This window comes from Rhinopithecus roxellana, chromosome 5 (genome assembly GCF_007565055.1).
Source record: "Rhinopithecus roxellana isolate Shanxi Qingling chromosome 5, ASM756505v1, whole genome shotgun sequence".
NCBI classification, from domain to species: Eukaryota; Metazoa; Chordata; class Mammalia; order Primates; family Cercopithecidae; genus Rhinopithecus; species Rhinopithecus roxellana.
The window spans coordinates 33,875,359-33,894,248 of record NC_044553.1 but is presented as its reverse complement, the minus strand read 5'-3'; the positions used below and the strand labels follow the sequence as shown (position 1 = coordinate 33,894,248).

The 18,890-nt window shown below is 36.6% G+C and overlaps 1 pseudogene; it reads right to left on the bottom strand.

Moving 5' to 3' along the window:
* Window positions 1–17,626: 17,626 nt before the first annotated feature.
* LOC104659301 lies at window positions 17,627–18,072 on the bottom strand (annotated as a pseudogene).
* Between the last annotated feature and the right edge of the window lie 818 nt (window positions 18,073–18,890).

Below are 18,890 nucleotides of genomic sequence, written 5' to 3'. Positions count from 1 at the left end.
GAACCTCTATTAGAGCAACAGCCGAGGGAAAATGTGGGGTTGGAGCCCCCACACAGAGTCCCTGCCGGGGCACTGCCTAGTGGAGCCGTGAGAAGAGGGCCACCATCCTTCAGTCCCCAGAATGGTAGATCCACTGACCACTTGCACCATGTGTCTGGTAAAGCCTCAGAGCCTCAACAACAGCTCATAGAAGCACCCATGGGGTCTAGACCCTGCAGAGGACAGGGACAGCTGCCCAAGGCCATGGGAACTCACCTCTTGCATTGGCCTGCCGTGGATGTGAGACATGGAGTCCAAGGAGATTTTGGAGTTTTAAGATTTAATGACTGCCTGACCAGGTTTTGGACTTGCATGGGGCCTGGAGTCCCTTTGTTTTGGCTAATTTCCCCCATTTGGAACATTTTACACAATGCCTATACACCCATTATATCTCTTGGAAGTAATTAACTTGCTTTTGATTTTACAGGCTCATAGGTGGAAGGGACTTGCCTTGCATCAGATGAAACTTTGGACTTGGATTTTTGAGTTAATGCTGGAATGAGTTAATACTTTAGGGGACTGTTGGTGAAGGCATGATTGGTTTTGAAATGTGAAAAGAGGGGCCAGGAGCAGAATAAAATGCTTTGGCTCTGTGTCCCCACCCAAATCTTATCTGGAATTATAATCACCACGTGTCAAAGGAGGTACCTGGTGGGAGGTGATTGGATCATGAGTGATTTACTCATGCTGTTCTTGTGATAGTGAGCGAGTTCTCATTAGATCTGATGGTTTTAAAAGTGGCAGTTTCCACCCACCTCGTGCCGCCTTGTGAAGATACTTGCTTCTCTTTCACCTTCTGCCATGACTGTAACTTTCCTGAGGACTTCCCAGCCATGTGGAACATGAGTCAATTAAAAACCACTTTCCTTTGTAAATTACCCAGTCTCGGGCATTTCTTTACAGTGGTTTGAAAATGGACTAATATATATTGGGGAAAGGGCAACTTCTTCAACAAATGATGCTGGGGAAACTGGATATCCATATGCAGAAAAATAAAACTAGACCCGTATCGCTCACCATATATAAAAGACACCTCAAAGTGAACTAACAACTTAAATATAAGACCTCAAACTATAAAACTAATTGAAGAAAAGAGAAATGCTTCAGGACATTGGTCTGGCCAAGGATGTTACAGAGAGGACCTCAAAAGCACAGACAACAAATTCAAAAATGGACACATGGGATTATATCAAATAAAAATGCTCCTACACAACAAAGGAAACAGTGAAGAGACCCACAGAATGGGAGAATATCCTTTTACGCTATTCATTTAACAAGGCGTTAATACCCAAAATATAGAAGGAACTCAAACAACTCACCATCTAAAAGTGAGTAATCTATTTTTTAAATGGGCAAGGGGGGTGTAAATAGACATTTCTCAATAGAAGACATACCGTGGCCAACAAATACAGGGAAAAAATGCTCAACATTGCTAATCATCAGGTAACAGCAAATCAAAACCACAATGAGACTATCTTACCTGATGTAGAATGGCTATTACCAAAAAATAAAAAAATAAATATTGATGGGACTGTGGGATAAAGGGAACTCTTACAAACTGTGGGATTGTAACTGACTATGCCTATTATTGAAGAGTGTGAAGGTTCTTCAAGAAACTAAAAATAGAACTACCATATGATGTAGCCATTGCACTATTGGGTATATATCCAAAGGAAGGAAAATCAGTATGTCAAGGATGCACTTCAATATTTAGTGCAACACTGTTCACATTACCAATATGTGGAATCAACCTGAGTGTCCGTCAACAGATGGATAAAGAAAATATGATATATATGCACAATGAAATGTTATTCAGTCATGAAAAAGAATGAAATCCTATCATTTCCAGCTATGTGGATGAAACTGGAAGTCGTCATGTTAAGTGAAATAAGCCAGGCACACAAAGATAAATACCATATGTTTTCATGTATATATGGAAGCTAAAAAGTTTGATATCATAGAAGTAGTGGGTGAATAGTAGCAGAAGTAGGAAAAAGTAGGGGTGAGGAGAGGTTAGCAAAAGTTTGGCTAATGAACGCAAATTGTAGCTAGATAGGACAGAATAAATTCCAGTTTTCTGTAGCACTGTAGAATGACTACAATTAACAAATTTATTTTGTATTTTCAAGTAGGTAGAAGAGCACATTTTGAATGTTACCAACACAAATAATATTTAGGGTGATAGATATGCTAATTACCCTGATCTGATCATTACAGTTGTATACATGTATCAATCACTCCACTCCGTAACTGTATAGAATTATGTGTGAATTATAAATGATAATACAAGCAAAAAGTTTTAAGAGATGAGGTGTGCTAAGCAGAAAAAACAATTGATGCACAGTGTAGATATATACTAAACATAACATCTCATCAAATATAAATCAGCAGTAAAGATTTCATGTCACTTAGTTTCCAGAGACCAAAAGAAGCAACGGTGAAGATAGTATATCTGGTCACACTGTACCCATTTTGGTGCATCTCCAAACACTGATTCCAAGACTTACTTCTCCAGGGCTCTAGAGTGTCAGCATTAAAGACAGTTGCTGAGGTTTGAATGTTCCCTTCAAGACTCAAGTTGAAATTTAATTACGAATGTAACAATATTGGGAGGTATGGCCTTTCAGAGGTGATTGCTTTCTGAGAGCAGACCTACTATCATTGGAGTAGGGTATTTATTGCAGGCGTGGTTTAGTGATCACGTAAGTGGGCTCCTGAGAAAATAGATTCAGACTCCATTCTCTGTCTCACATGCTTGCTTGCCCTTCTGCCGTATTATAAAGCAACACGAAGGCCCTTGACAGACGTCAGTGCTATGTTCTTGGACATCCCAGCCATAAGCCAAACCTTTCTTTCTGTCTCTGTCTCTGTCTCTCTCTCCTTAAATGAATTAAGCAGTCTGTGGTATTCGGTTATAGCAGCAGAAAATGGCCTGAGGCAGCAGCTAAGTGGTCATTGCCTGATTGCTGGGTGCCGAAGATGAAAGAGCACATTACTGGGGAGTCAGTAAAACTGGTTTTTAGCCTCTGCTCATCTTGAAGCTGTGACCTTCACCACTTTAGGACTCAGCTCTTTTGGTGAAGGTATTTGAACTGGAGCTCAAAAATTCCAGCCTTAATGTGTTATAATTTCAGGGAAACTTGGAATGCTTGTGTAACAAAATTAAAACTGTCCCCGTTGAAGATAAGAGATCATTCTTTTTTGTGTTGCCATTAATATTAAATTATGTTCATCTATACCACTTTAAATGACAATTGATCATAATTGAATACAGAGTAACTTGTCAGTAATACTTTTATTTTATGATTAGTTTCACTATATTAGAAAAGTAGAAATAACAGCAAGGTAGTCATTACATCTCACTACTGAAACGTCCTTCTCCTGTTGCTTCCAGGAGAGAAAATACCATTGTTAGCTCATCATTAAAACTAGTAACAGAGAAATAAAACCTTCACAAACTAATCCCAAACTTTGTGTCCAGACTTCCATATCCCCTTCATCCAGCTTTCTGAATATCAACATCTTACATAATCATGATGTACTTTCATAGCTAAGATGATACTATATCTACAATACTATTAACTAAACTGCAGATTTTATTCATTTTGTTAATTTTCTCACCAATGTCTTTCTATGTTTTAGGATCCAATCCAGACTACCACTTATTGTGTTGAGTCATTGCAATGGACTGAATGTTTGTGTTCCCCTAAAGTTTACATGTTAAATTCCAAACCTCCAGTGTGTTGGTATTTGGAGATGAGGCCTTTGGATGATAATCATGTCATGAGGGTGGAGCCCTCGTGAGGAGACTTAGAATCCTTATTAAAGAAAGACCCCAGAGAACTCTCTCACCATTTTTACAAGCACGATACTTTGTTACGGTAGCCTGAGCTGACCAAGATAGTCATCTTGTCTACTTTCTCCTCCATTCTGACAGTTTCTTGGTCTTGTCTTGTGTTTCATGATCTTGACACTTTTGAAAAATAGTGGAAAGGTATTTTATGTGTGTGTGTCTCTCTCTCTAGCCATTTTAATGGGTATGCAGCAGTATATAATTTTATTTTTAATTGCAATTTTCTATTAAGTGATCTGTGCAACCTTTCTCTGCTTCTTTTCCAATTGTGTATCTTCGGTGCTGAGTTCATTCAGATGTACCATTTTTATTGGGTTGCTTTCTTGTTGAGTTTTAGTGTATTTTATGTTTTCTAGTTATACAACTTTAACAGATATAAGATTTGCAAATATTTTCTCAATATCTGTGGCTTGTCTTTTTCTCTTAAAATTTTTCTCACAGATCAAAAGGTTTTAATTTTGGTAAAGTCTAACTTATTAATATGTTATTTTAGGAATCATGCTTTTGAAGTCCTATTTCAAATACCTAATCAAACTCAAGGTCATGCACAATTTTTGTTGGTTTAGTCCAGACGAATTTTTAGCATAATATTTTATACTTCAGGCTATAATACATACTGAGTTAATTTTGGCATATGATGTCAGGGTTCATTGTTTTGTAAATGGATGTTCACCTTTTCCATCATCATTAGTTGTAGAGACTATACTTTCTCCAATGAAATGCCTTTGTACTTTAATTGAAAATCAATTGATTATATTTGTTTTCCTCTAATTTTTAGCTCTTTATTTTGTTTTATTGGCCTATTCCTATATTTTCAGCATTGCCTTACTTGCTATAGGATTGGTACGTCTTGAAATTGGACCTGCAAAATTATGGGCCCTCCAACTTTTTTTTTTTAAATAATTGTTTTCACTTTTGTCTCTTTTTTCTCTTAAAATCTTAGAATCGTATTGTCAATATCTACAACACAACATGTTGGAATTTGGGTTGGAACTGCACTAAATTTATAGATAATATTGAGAAGATTTGGCACCTAAACAATATTGAGTTTCCTATTTTCTGAGCAAGATATACCATTTATATGGATGTTTGTTTTCTTTCATTCGTTTTTGACATAAAAGTTATAGTTATATTTATTTCTAATACTTTCATATCTTGGAGGCAACTTTATTTTAGTATAATCTTAGCTTTACAGAAAAGTTTAAAATGTTATAAAACTGTACCTATATACCTTTCACTGAGATTCCTCTGATGTGAACATCTTCTCTAATGATGGAATATTGTCACAATCAAGAAAATTAGCATTGGTGCAATATTAATTGAACTTCAGAATTTATTGAGATTTTGCAGATTGCCACTGGTGTACTTTCCATTTTCCAGAATCTAATTCATAATACCATGCCGCCTTCCTTCTGTGATAGTGTTTTAGTGTTTCTTTGATTAATGTGACATTAACATTTTTGAAGAGTTAAAGTTATTTAGTCCAAAATATTTAAGATATTTAGCAAAAATACTAATGAGATATTTTGTAGAAAGTCCCTCAATTTTAGCTCTTATGATTAGTCTGGAATTATGTGTTTGGGGAAAGAATACTACAGGAGTGACATATCCTTTGAATTGCATCAGTTCAAGGATATATAATAATAGTGTAAGTTATTCCTTGTGATGTTAATTTTATTCCCCTGGTTAAGATGATCTAGGCTGGTTTCTTTTTACAGTTACTATTTCTTTTCCATGCTTTTCTTTGGTAGTGAACTATTAAGTTCAAAAGACACTCAAGGGGAGAGGATTTAAGTTCCATGCCCTGGAGTGGGGAATATTCATGTATGTATCATTTAGAAATCTTTTGTTAGAGAGTTCTATTCTTCTCCCCATTTATTTATTCGTTCAGCCATTTGTATGTGTATTCATTCATGGATATTTATTTTATTATTTGTATTATAAATCTTAAAATAATGTTATTTATTTTGCTTCTGACATTATTCCATGTTTGGCCATTAAAGATCTTCCCAGGTTGCTGCTCATGTCATTTGTTTTGCTGTTGTTTGTTTGTATTTTTAAATGTTTTGTTTTAGAATAGTTTTACTTTTGTAGAATTATTGTGAAGAAAGTACAGAGGGTACTCATATACCACACAAAAAAGTTACCCCTATTATTAATATATTATTTTGATGTGTTTTTCACAAAACTAATATTGAACTATTACTGGTAGATTATTAACTAAAATTGATACTCTTTTCAGATTTTGAAAAAGGTTTACCCTAATTCCTGTTTTAGAGTTGCATTCAGGAAACCATTTAGTAGTCATGTGTCTTTGGGCTCCTCTTGCTTGTGACAATTTTTCAGGTTTGTTTGTTTTGATGACCTTAATAGTTTTGATCCTGTTTTTGATCAGGAATATTGTAGACGGTCCTTTAATTGGGATTTGTCCGTTGTTTTCCTAATGACTCTATGGGGATTATCATTTTAGGGAGGATGATCAGAGAGAGAATGCCGCTTTTATCACATCTTATCAAGAGTACAGACTACTAAGATGCCTCATCACTGTTGATACTAACCTTGACTACCTAGCTTGAGGTCATACTTGTTAGATTTCTCCACTGTAAAGTTACTTTTTTTTTCTTCCATCATGCCCGTATTGCATGTACTTTGGAAGGCGTGAGGAGTTATAGTCCTCTTTGGTGGAAATCTATATAAATTAGTTGGAATTTTTCTGCATGAGATATGTATTATTTCCCATGTATTTACTTAACCATTTATATTGGTAAGGACTCATGGATATTTATTTTATAAAAATGTGGTTAGATAAGATATTTTATGGTTAGATAAGATATTGTAAATGTTTTTCATAGATGCTTTTTATTAGGTTGATCATTTCTTCTTGGTTGAAGTTTTGAAATCAAAAAATGGAATGAATGTTGAATTTGTCAAATGGTTTTTATACCTATTGATTGTTTTCCTTAAACTTTTAAAATGGAGTTTATATTAAGTCATTCTCAAATCTTGATCCAAGTTTGCATTCCTGAGGTAAACCCCACTTGGTCATGATATATTGCTCTTGTTATAAATTACTGGGCTCAGTTAAATTTTGTTTCAACTCTACATCTAGGCTCATGAGGGATATAGACTTACAGTCACGTGTTTGCATTTGATGTCAGCATAATGATGGGGTCAGGACGTAGCTGGGAAGTAATCTGTTCTCTTTAATTTTCTGAAGAATTTGTTTAGAATTAGTACTACTTCTTCCTGAAGTGTTTGATGAAATTCACCAGCGAATCCATTTGTGTCTGGAGTTTTCTTCATTGAAAGGCCTTTAGCTACAAAGCCAATCATATATATATATATATATGTGTGTATGTTTTATTTATTTACACTTACATGATTTATATGTATAAATTTAAATACATATGTGTATATTCATTCAATTTATTCATGAGTGAATTTCAGTGGCTTGACGTTTTCAAAGTACCATTTCATCTATATTGTCAAATTTAATGGCATAATTTTAGGTATATTTTCTTATATTTATTTTAATATCTGTAAAATCTGCAGTGATGTCACATCTCTCATTCCAGATATAGGTAACTGAAGTCTTCTTTTTTTCCTGAATGGTCTGTCTAGAAGTTTATCAATTTGATCTCAAATTTTAAACTTTTGGTTTCATTGATTTTTTAAAAATGTTCTTCTTTTAAATTAACCAGAATTGTAAATATTTATGGAAACCTAGTGATGCTTCTGTACATATAATGTATAGTGATCAGGTCATGATAATTAGCATATCAACAGCATATCAACAAGCTTAATATTTATCATTCATGTTGGGTATGTTCAATATCCTCTTTCTGGCTATTTGAAACTATTATGTTATTAACTTTTGGTTTCACTAATTTTTAAACAAATTATGTTTCAGTTCAGTTTTCTATTTTACTTATGTGTGACCCAAAGGGTTTTTTTTTTTAATTTTCTTTTCTACTTCTTTTGGTTTTAGTAGTTTTTCTGTTTTTACTTTTAAAATATAGCCTGTAATCATTAATTCAAGACCTTTTGTCTTTTCTAATGTAGGCATTTAGTGCTATAAATTTCCCCTTATGTATGGTTTTAGTAACATTTTGCAAATTCTGATATGTTGTTTTCATTTTCAATAAGTTTAAAATATTCTCTAATTTTTCTTTTTTTTTTTTGACTCGTGTTATTTGGAAGTTTTTTTTTTTTTTTTTTTTTTTTTTTGAGAATATTTCCAGATACCTTTCTGTTACTTATTTCTAATTTTAATTTCATTATGGTTAGAGAACATATTTTATAACCTGTATCATTTTAGAGCTATTTAGTATTATCACCCAGAATATAGTCTATCCTGGTAAATATTGTATATTTTTTTTCAGAAAATAATCTGCTTTCATTTAGTAGTATCCTATGAATGTTGAATAAGTTTATTATTCAAATCTTCTATATCCCTGTGAATTTTCTGTCTACTTGTTCTATTATTTATTGAGACAGGGTACTGAATGCTGAGTATTAATTGTGGCTTCAGCTCTTTTCTCTTGTGTCTATTGGGTTTTACTTTTTGTCTCATGTAGCTCTGATACAAGGAGTATAAAGGTGTAGGAGTGCTATGTCCTTTTTGATAAATTGGCTTTTTTATTAATACGAAATTATCTTCTTTATAATTTCTGTTAGTATTTATTGATTTGAAATAATACAGCCACTTCAGATTTACTTTTGTATGTGCTCACATGGCATATCTTTTTCTATTATTTTAACCTATTAGTATATTGCATTTATAAGGGAAGTGTATTTTCTGTGGGCAACATCTAGTGAGGTCTAACTCTTCGTTCAATCTAAGAATTACCTGCTTTTTAACTGGTTTATTTTCAAAATTTATGTTTTAGGTTATTGTATGATTACTCTTAAGTTATCATTTTCCTGTTTTATTTGTATTTTTCTTATGACTTTTTCCCCTTGTCCTATTTTTTCTGCCTTCTGTTTAATTAACTGGATATGTTTTAGTATTTTCTTTTTTTAGCTTATTAACTCTGACTATGTTTTGTTATCTTGACAGTTGATTTGGAGTTCACAGTATGCATATTTAGCTTATTATAATCAACTTTTGTGTGATATTCTACCAATTCACATATAGTTTAGGAGCCTTATAATAGTATACTTCAGATTCTCCCCATGACATGCTATTGTTGGCATACATTTTACTTTTCCATAACTTACAAATTTCAACTTACGGTATTATTATTTTTGTTTAAATAGTTAATTATCTTTTAAAGGGATTTAAATAATAAACAAAAACTTTACCCTTAGAATTGCCTTTTAGTGCTTTTCATTAACTTGTGTAGAATCACATTCCCATTTGGTATCATTTTTCTTCTGCCTAAAGAACTTCCTTTAACAATTTTTAGAGTGCTGTTTTGCTATTTAACAAATCTTTCAGCTTTCGGTGTCTGAAATGTCTTTATTTTGTCTTTATTTTTGAAAGATATGCTCACTGAATATACAATTCTAGGATGACAGGTTTTTTTTTTTTTTTTTTTTTTTTTCTTTTTTGAGACAGAGTCTGGCTCTATCACCCAGGCTGGAGTGCAGGGGCGCGATCTCGCCTCACTGCAACCTCTGCCTCCGGGTTCATGCCATTCTCCTGCCTCGGCTTCCGAGTAGCTGGCACCACAGGCGCCCACCACCATGCCAGGTTCATTTTTTATATTTTTAGTACAGACGGGGTTTCACCGTGGTCTCGATTTCCTGACTTTGTGATCTGCCCGCCTCGGCCTCCCAAAGTGCTGAGATGACAGGTGTGAACCACTACGCCCAGCCAGGATTTTTTCCTTTTTCTTTGAGCACTTTAAAATGATCTTCCACTATCTTCTCGCTTGAACTATTTTTGAGGAGAATTCTGATGTTATATTTACTTTTTTTCTTATGTACAATAATGTGGCTACTTGTGAGATTTTTCTCTTTATTATCAGTGTGAGCAATTGGATATTATGTGTTTTATTGTCTTCAGGAAAACTTGGAGTTTGTTGAGCTTGTATCTGTGGATGTATAGTTTTTATCAGTTTGGAAACGTTTTAGCCAGTATGTCTTCAATTTTTTTTTCTCTCGACTTTGAGAGCTACACCTATGTGTATATCAGGTTGTTTGAAGTTGTTTCTCACAACTCATTGATAGTCTTCATTTTATTAATTCATATTTTCCCCTGTGTGCTTCATATTGGGTAGTTCCTATACTATGCCTTAAGTTTTACTAATTTTTACTTTTGCAGTGTCTGATCTATTACTTAGTCTACCCTCTGTATCTTTTAGGCATTGCAGATTTTACCTCTCAGTTTGATTTGGGTGTTTATAGCTTTCATGTCTCTAAGTTTTTTAACATAAGGAATGCCATTATAGTGACTTTTTAAAGGCTCTTCTCTGCTAATTCTAACATCTGTATTCTGGGTTGGTTTTGATTTATTGATGATTCTCCTTATTATAGACAATGCTTGTCTGCTACTTTGCATGCCAAGTAAACTTTGTTTGGATACAAGGCATAGTACATGTTACCTTATTGGGTACTGGGTATTTCTGTATTCCTGTAAATCTTGAGCTTTGTTCAGGAATGAAGTTAAATTCCTTGGGGGAAATAAAAGTGAATTCTTTCGAATCTTGTGTATATTTTGTAGGAGAGACTGGAGAAGTGGTTTTTCTAGAAATAATTATTTCCCACTACTGAAACAGGACCCTTCTGAATGCACTGCCCCCTGCCCTATGAATCCTGAGTCATCCAGTCTGGCTGGTACAAACAGGTGCTATTCCTGGCTCCATGTGGGCATCAGGCACTAGTGCCTTTAATTATGGGTAGGTGCTTCCTTCACTGGCCTGAGGTAGTTTCCTCGCACTGACAGGCTGCTCAGTGCTGTGCTGAATACTTGAAGTGGCTCTTCTGCAGGTCTCCAGAGCTTTCTTTCTGTGTATAAATCTCTTCTCTTTGGTACTGTATCCTGTGAACTCTAGTTTCCCGTTCTTCCTAAAATCTCAGCTCCATCCTCTCAAGTCAGGCAATCTGTTGGGCCTTACCTGGGCTCTCCTTGCCTGTGCTGCAATCTTAAAACATTCTCAAGCCAATACGCTGTGGCAGTGATGATAGCAAGGCTCATCTCATTTGTGTCTGGTGTCTTTCAAATCCTTATTTTTTATATGACCTTGTTTCCTGCCCTCCTTCCTTCCGCCCTTCTTTTCTTGTTTGCACTTTCGTGAGTTTGTTACTATACCTTGGCTAGAAGAAAAATCCCAATGAACCATTTTCTTTGCTTGATTTTCTTTTTAATCTTCCCTATTGTTGCATTGTTTTTTAGGATATTACTTTCTGATCCTTTATTTGTTATCACTTTTGGCCAGTTTATTCTACTTTTTATTTTCTTATTTATTTATTTATTTATTTATTTATTTATTTATTTTATTATACCAGAGATTCTGGTATGTTATATCTTTGTTCTCATTGGTTTCAAAGAACATCTTTATTTTTGCCTTCATTTCGTTATGTACCCAGTAGTCATTCAGGAGCAGGTTGTTCAGTTTCTGTGTAGCTGAGTGGTTTTGAGTTTCTTAGTCCTGAGTTTTAGTTTGATTGCACTGTGGTCTGAGAGACAGTTTGTTATAATTTCTGTTCTTTTACATTTGCTGAGGAGTGCTTTACTTCCAATTATGTGGTCAATTTTGGAATAAGTGCGATGTGGTACAGAGAAGAATGTATATTCTGTTGATTTGGGGTGGAGAGTTCTATAGATGTCTATTAGGTCCGCTTGGTGCAGAGATGAGTTCAATTCCTGGATACCCTTGTTAACTTTCTGTCTCGTTGATCTGTCTAATGTTGACAGTGGAGTGTTGAAGTCTCCCATTATTATTGTATGGGAGTCTAAGTCTCTTTGTAAGTCTCTAAGGACTTGCTTTATGAATCTGGGTGCTCCTGTATTGGGTGCATATATATTTAGGAGAGTTAGCTCTTCCTGTTGAATTGATCCCTTTACCATTATGTAATGGCCTTCTTTGTCTCTTTTGATCTTTGATGGTTTAAAGTCTGTTTGATCAGAGACTAGGATTGCAACCCCTGCTTTTTTTTGTTCTCCATTTGCTTGGTAGATCTTCCTCCATCCCTTTATTTTGAGCCTATGTATGTCTCTGCATGTGAGATGGGTCTCCTGAATACAGCAGACTGATGGGTCTTGACTCTTTATCCAGTTTGCCAGTCTGTGTCTTTTAATTGGAGCATTTAGTCCCTTTACATTTAAGGTTAATATTGTTATGTGTGAACTTGATCCTGCCATTATGATATTAACTGGTTATTTTGCTCATTAGTTGATGCAGTGTCTTCCTAGCCTCGATGGTCTTTACATTTTGGCATGTTTTTGCAATGGCTGGTACCGGTAGTTCCTTTCCATGTTTAGGGCTTCCTTCAGGGTCTCTTGTAAGGCAGGCCTGGTGGTGACAAAATCTCTAAGCATTTGCTTGTCTGTAAAGGATTTTATTTCTCCTTCACTTATGAAACTTAGTTTGGTTGGATATGAAATTCTGGGTTTAAAATTCTTTAAGAACGTTGAATATTGGCCCCCACTCTCTTCTGGCTTGTAGAGTTTCTGCCGAGAGATCTGCTGTTAGTCTGATGGGCTTCCCTTTGTGGGTAACCCGACCTTTCTCTCTGGCTGCCCTTAAGATTTTTTCCTTCATTTCAACTTTGGTGAATCTGGCAATTATGTGTCTTGGAGTGGCTCTTCTGGAGGAGTATCTTTGTGGCGTTCTCTGTATTTCCTGAATTTGAATGTTGGCCTGCCCTACTAGGTTGGGGAAGTTCTCCTGGATGATATCCTGAAGAGTGTTTTCCAAGTTGGTTCCATTTTCCCCCTCACTTTCAGGCACCCCAGTCAGACGTAGATTTGGTCTTTTTACATAATCCCATACTTCTTGCAGGCTTTGTACATTTCTTTTTTTTCTTTTGGTTTCTCTTCTGGCTTCATTTCATTCATTTGATCCTCAGTCGCTGATACTCTTTCTTCCAGTTGATCGAGTCGGTTACTGAAGCTTGTGCATTTGTCACGTATTTCTCGTGTCATGGTTTTCATCTCTGTCATTTCGTTTATGACCTTCTCTGCATTAATTAGTCTAGCTGTCAATTCTTCCACTCTTTTTTCAAGATGTTTAGTTTCTTTGCACTGGGTACGTAATTCCTCCTTTAGCTCTGAGAAGTTTGATGGACTGAAGCCTTCTTCTCTCATTTCATCAAAGTCATTCTCTGACCAGCTTTGATCCGTTGCTGGCGATGGGCTGTGCTCCTTTGCAGGGGGAGATGCGCCCTTATTTTTTGAATTTCCAGCTTTTCTGCCCTGCTTTTTCCCCATCTTTGTGGTTTTATCTGTCTCTGGTCTTTGATGATGGTGACGTACTGATGGGGTTTTGGTATAGGTGTCCTTCCTGTTTGATAGTTTTCCTTCTGAGAGTCAGGACCCTCAGCTATAGGTCTGTTGGAGATTGCTTGAGGTCCACTCCAGACCCTGTTTGCCTGGGTATCAGCAGCAGAGGTTGCAGAAGATAGAATATTGCTGAACAGCGAGTGTACCTGTCTGATTCTTACTTTGGAAGCTTCCTCTCAGGGGTGTACTCCACCCTGTGAGGTGTGGGGTGTCAGACTGCCCCTAGTGGGGGATGTCTCCCAGTTAGGCTACTCAGGGGTCAGGGACCCACTTGAGCAGGCAGTCTGTCTGTTCTCAGATCTCAACCTCTGTGTTGGGAGATCCACTGCTCTCTTCAAAGCTGTCAGAGTTGTTCGCGTCTGCACAGGCCTCTGCTGCTTCCCCTGTTGTTTTTAGCTGTGCCCTGTCCCCAGAGGTGGAGTCTACAGAGACAGGCAGGTTTCCTTGAGCTGCTGTGAGCTCCACCCAGTTGGAGCTTCCCAGCGGCTTTGTTTACCTACTTAAGCCTCAGCAATGGCGGGCGCCCCTCCCCCAGTCTTGCTGCTGCCTTGCGGTGGTTAGATCGCCGCAGACTGCTGTGTTAGCAATGAGGGAGGCTCCGTGGGTGTGGGACCCTCCCGGCCAGGTGTGGGATATATTCTCCTGGTGTGCCAGTTTGCTTAAAGCACAGTATTGGGGTGGGAGTTACTCGATTTTCCAGGTGTTGTGTGTCTCAGTTCCCCTGGCTAGGAAAAGGGATTCCCTTCCCCCTTGCACTTCCCAGGTGAGGCAATGCCTCGCCCTGCTTCAGCTCTCACTGGTCAGGCTGCAGCAGCTGACCAGCACTGATTGTCTGGCACTCCCCAGTGAGATGACCCCAGTACCTCAGTTGAAAATGCAGAAATCACCTGTCTTCTGTGTCGCTCGCCCTGGGAGTTGGAGACTGGAGCTGTTCCTATTCGGCCATCTTGCTCCACCCCCAGGACTTAATCATTATTTTTAAAAGCCTCCTCCTTAATTTGGAAGAATAATACTGTCCTTCCACCCACAGTACATGGTGGGGGTGGATTCCAAAGCTGAAAACCAGCCAACAGGGGGTGCAGCGGTGGAGGCTGGGACTTGGGGTCCCAGGGTGGACTACTTTTTATTTCCTTAAATTCTTGATACTTTTTATTTTCTTAAAATCTTGATATGGATGCTTGGCTTATTAATTTTTAATTCTTTTCTAATGTAAGCATTCAATAATGTTTTGTTTTTATACATCATGTTTGTTCAGCAGCAAATGTTTTCTAATTTCTATTATGATTTCTTTCATCAATGACTTATTTTGAACTTTAAAAGATTATCAAATATATTCGTGTTAATAACATTTTTGTTTCTAATTTAAATACACTTTTGACCAAAAAAGTCTTCATGGTTAAAATAATTGTGGAATAGTTGGTTTTCTTTGTGACTTAATTTTCGTTTGAGTTCTTTGTTGATTATAAAAATTTGATCTAAATGATTTGATGAATGTTTAGTTAAATAGAACTGAACATTATAAACATTGTATTGTTTTAGTACGTTACTCTGTGTACTTAATATTGATCATACAGTAAAATAATTGATAAAACAGATTCTGATCTACTAATTTTAGTAAGAACACACTTCACTTATTCCATGGTATCATCTTGAATTATTATGTTAATTTTAACTTTTCAGCAGAAAAAAACAATCAGAATACAAATTTGAATGCCACAATAATAAGATAGGATGACTATTAACTTGTTACTACGTATATATATGTTGCTTGGGATTCCTCTTAAAAGAGTACAAAGCAATTTCTCTTGGAGAAGTGGTTCAATCAATTTAAATAGCCTATAAAATATACCAAGTCAAACTATTTAAGTTACAGTTCATGTTTACTTTAGCTCACTCAGATCCTCCCTTTTCATTAATTCCTACAAAGGCTTGAAGCACTTGAGTGCATTTTATATAGAATCACCTGTGTTTAATGACATGGGATATTGGATAGGTATGTGTGCCCAGATTTAGTTTTATTTTAAATAAAATAGTGTAGGTTTCATAATTGTAATGCCTGAAATATGTGTACTGTAAATATCATATGAAATATAGACTTTATTTTCTCAGTGGCTCTGTCAAGTTGAATTTGACAGGACTAGACAGTTTAAATTATGAGTTCCTTCAGCACTGGAAAAATGCTGCCTTTTCAGGAGGCTGTGAAAAAAGCCACGAAGAACTAAGAATTTTATCTAGGCCTTAAATAAAAGCCGTCTTTTTTAAAACCTTTCAGAAGCAAATAGTTAATGTTATATTGTTAACATGTTATGTCATGGCAGATATACTTAAAAATTCTTCCTTGTTTAGGGGAAGAGAACCAATCATGTCTTAGCTGGGTTTATCTTGGTACCATCTGCAGCTTGAGTTGAATCTCGCTTTATGTCTGTCTGTCTGTTTCTCTTTTTGCTTGATATTCAGCTAAACACATATAACCTCTTTAGGTTCTGAGTCATCTGAGTAATTAACTAGCATTTACTACTTTGGTTCTAGACTGAACAGAGAAAGAAAACAAGAGGCTATAAGCTCTTCTGAATAAATCTTTTGAGAATAACACATCAGATGTTACTAAATTCATTCTTCTCTTGGGATTACATATAGATGTGATAGCTTTTCCTGGGTGGCTGGAAATGAGAGCTCCAGGAACAGGTCAAAGAACATAAACATGAGAGGGAAATGTTTAAATGTAGCCTGCCATTGAGGTCAAAAAGGATAATGTGTTCAGCTTCCTGGCAGTGGACCTGAGGACATAAAGTCTCCCAGCATAGTTCCCTACTTCTCAGTATCCTCCATTAAGTCTGGGTTCTTGTTGAGTCAGTAAAACCAAAGATTCAATTAAGATGTCACCTGCTTAATAAGCTTCTTATATACAATGATTGCTTGTTTATCTTTAGACCAGCCATATCCTCAGTTTGTTCCAGGTACAGAATAATGATTATGCAAACATTTTTTTTTAGTCTACCGCTTTTTTTTAATTATTATTTTCATGGAAAAACAGAACAAAATCACAGATTGGAGACAGGGAAGTAAAATGGAGATGAAATGGAAGACAGTCTCTTGTCATGAACTCTTACTTGCAAATACCATTTATACGGAAGTTACTTTACTGGTGGGCAAACAGAAAGCCAAGTTGGAGTTCCACTCTTGCTTTTGGAAAATGGAGAATCAAAAATTTACTAATCAGTAAAAAAAAAAGCAGGGAAAATCCCTAGTGAAGCTCTACAGACATAATTATACATCTGTGTTTTACCAGTAAAAGATAGCTAGAAGAGAAAAAAAAAACAGATGTCTAGAAACTGGTGCCAAACCAACGTGAAAGCTTTGGTGCTTTCTCTAAACTCCTATCCTGAAGTAGTGCTTTTCAATATTTTTCTAAAGAAAGATTCCTCTTACTTCACCAAGGTTCTGTCACCCCAATTCATCCCCCTCTTTCCTTGTTTCTTTCCACCTCCAAGAAATAAAAGGGAAATGTAGTTTTCTGTCCAGTGCCACTTGCGAAGGGGCCAGGCTCGGGGTGTGAAGAGCTACCTTCTACCCTAGCTCGGGAGGGAGGAAATAACCGCACAGTTCTTGATAGTTTTACCACACACATACAAGGAACAAAAATCATCTGGCAGTTTTAAGTATAGGTGCATACCTTTACTTCATAAACTTATAATAACAAAATTAAATCAGATTTTTAAAAAATATATAGATGGGGCCTCCCTATGTTACTCAGAATGGTCTCAAACTTCTGGCTTCAAGAGATCGTTCCAGCTTGACCTACCAAAGTGTCAGGCCACCGTACCTGGCCCTGAATCAGAATTTAAAAAAAAAAGTTTACTTGAAAGAAAAACGGAAAAGGAAAAGGTTCAGCACTAGATTGTTGCCCAGTTAAGAATGTCTAATGTGCATTTACAGTGTTGGAAAGCAGGCATTTTTACCAGAGAGCTATGTCACTATAACATATGAACTACAATTATGAACAGAAAGTTTTGAAATAAAAGGGTACTCATGGAAACCAGTGAAGAAAAGAAACACCAGAAATTGTTTGACATACAACACTGAGCCAGGTACTTTGGGGGCAATAATCTTAAAGATGAAGGACAGTGGTCCCAGATCTGAGGTGGTTGTCCGGCCAACTGTCTTGGTTCCAAAGGGGGAGGAATACAACTGGCAAGATTCGAGAAGAGGGCATTTCTGCAGCTCCCGAGCAAGTCTCTGGTTTTCACTTCAAAGTAGACGTGCTTTCCGGACTTCAACAAGGTCTATCAGGAGGATTTACTTTCCGATATGTAGGAATGAGACAGGTAACCTAAGAGGATAGCGCCTATTCTAGGGAAAATCTAATATGGCCAGCAACTTTTGCATGTGTCACTTTTTGAAGGATCCCTGCTACAATTTTCAGGTTTGAGGTCACTCGAATGGACAGCACCAATATAGTACTGCTTTAGCATTTCGCCGGCGTCAGAGGAGTGGCCTTACATCTTCAGAACTTTCAGTTGCATCTGCACCAGCTTGTTCCAGCAGAACCTTTACTCCACCAGCGGTCTCCTCAAAGTGGGGGACATTGTAGAGTCGCCCATGGGTCCCCAGCCACAGTTCCTTCAAGGAGTTTTGCTTCACCACCTCCTCCAACTGGTAATAGGTGGTGGAAGTCCCTACCCACCTGCCTTTTTTCATCACTACTGCTAGCTTGCGCAGTCGCCATTGGAATGGAAATACTGCCTCTCCACTGCTAACTGGGCTTCCAAGACTACTCCTTGAGGAGAGCCTGCAGCAAACTTTTCCAAAAGAAAAAGCGTTCTTAAAATAAGATTATTCAAAGGTACCTTCTAACAAAATGATTAGATAATTATTGTTAGATCCATGTTATATATATGTATGTATTTTATATATGTATGTTTGTATGTTTTGTATGTATGTATGTATATATTTTTAACACTTTTACTCAGCTGGATGGGCAACCTTAGTGTGCCAGAATTTCTTAATCTCATTTAGGTCTATCAAAAAATTATTCAAGTGTTTTATCACAAATCATAATTTGGCTTCTTAGATGAAGGTCATGGACATGATGCTAAGCAAAAATCTTCTATTCCAGCCTAGGTTTGGGAGACATTCCTTCCCAATTACTTTTATTGTAAGTGGACTATAGCAAAGTAGAGTAAAATTGCTATAACATTTTAGAATTAAAATGAATTTGAATATAACTTCATTGGTATGTGGCTCCTCTCCTCTGGTCCCTTTTCTCAAAAGATAGCAGGCTATTATCTTAGAGGAGCAGGAGAGAAATGTGGATAAGACCATGTGCATGCAGTATATGGTAGGAAGTCCCCTATAGGCCAGAGAAGCAAGGAGAAGCAAGCCTCAGCAAAGCAGAGGCTCCCAGATCAACAGAATCCTCCTGGAGTGAGTCTATGAAGCAGAGGTCAACACCTGGAAGATTCTTGGAATTGTCACTTCTACCTTGAAAGATCTGTCTGGTACTGGACTGAGAATTATTTCTGATAACATTTTAAGCCACATCAGAAAGTT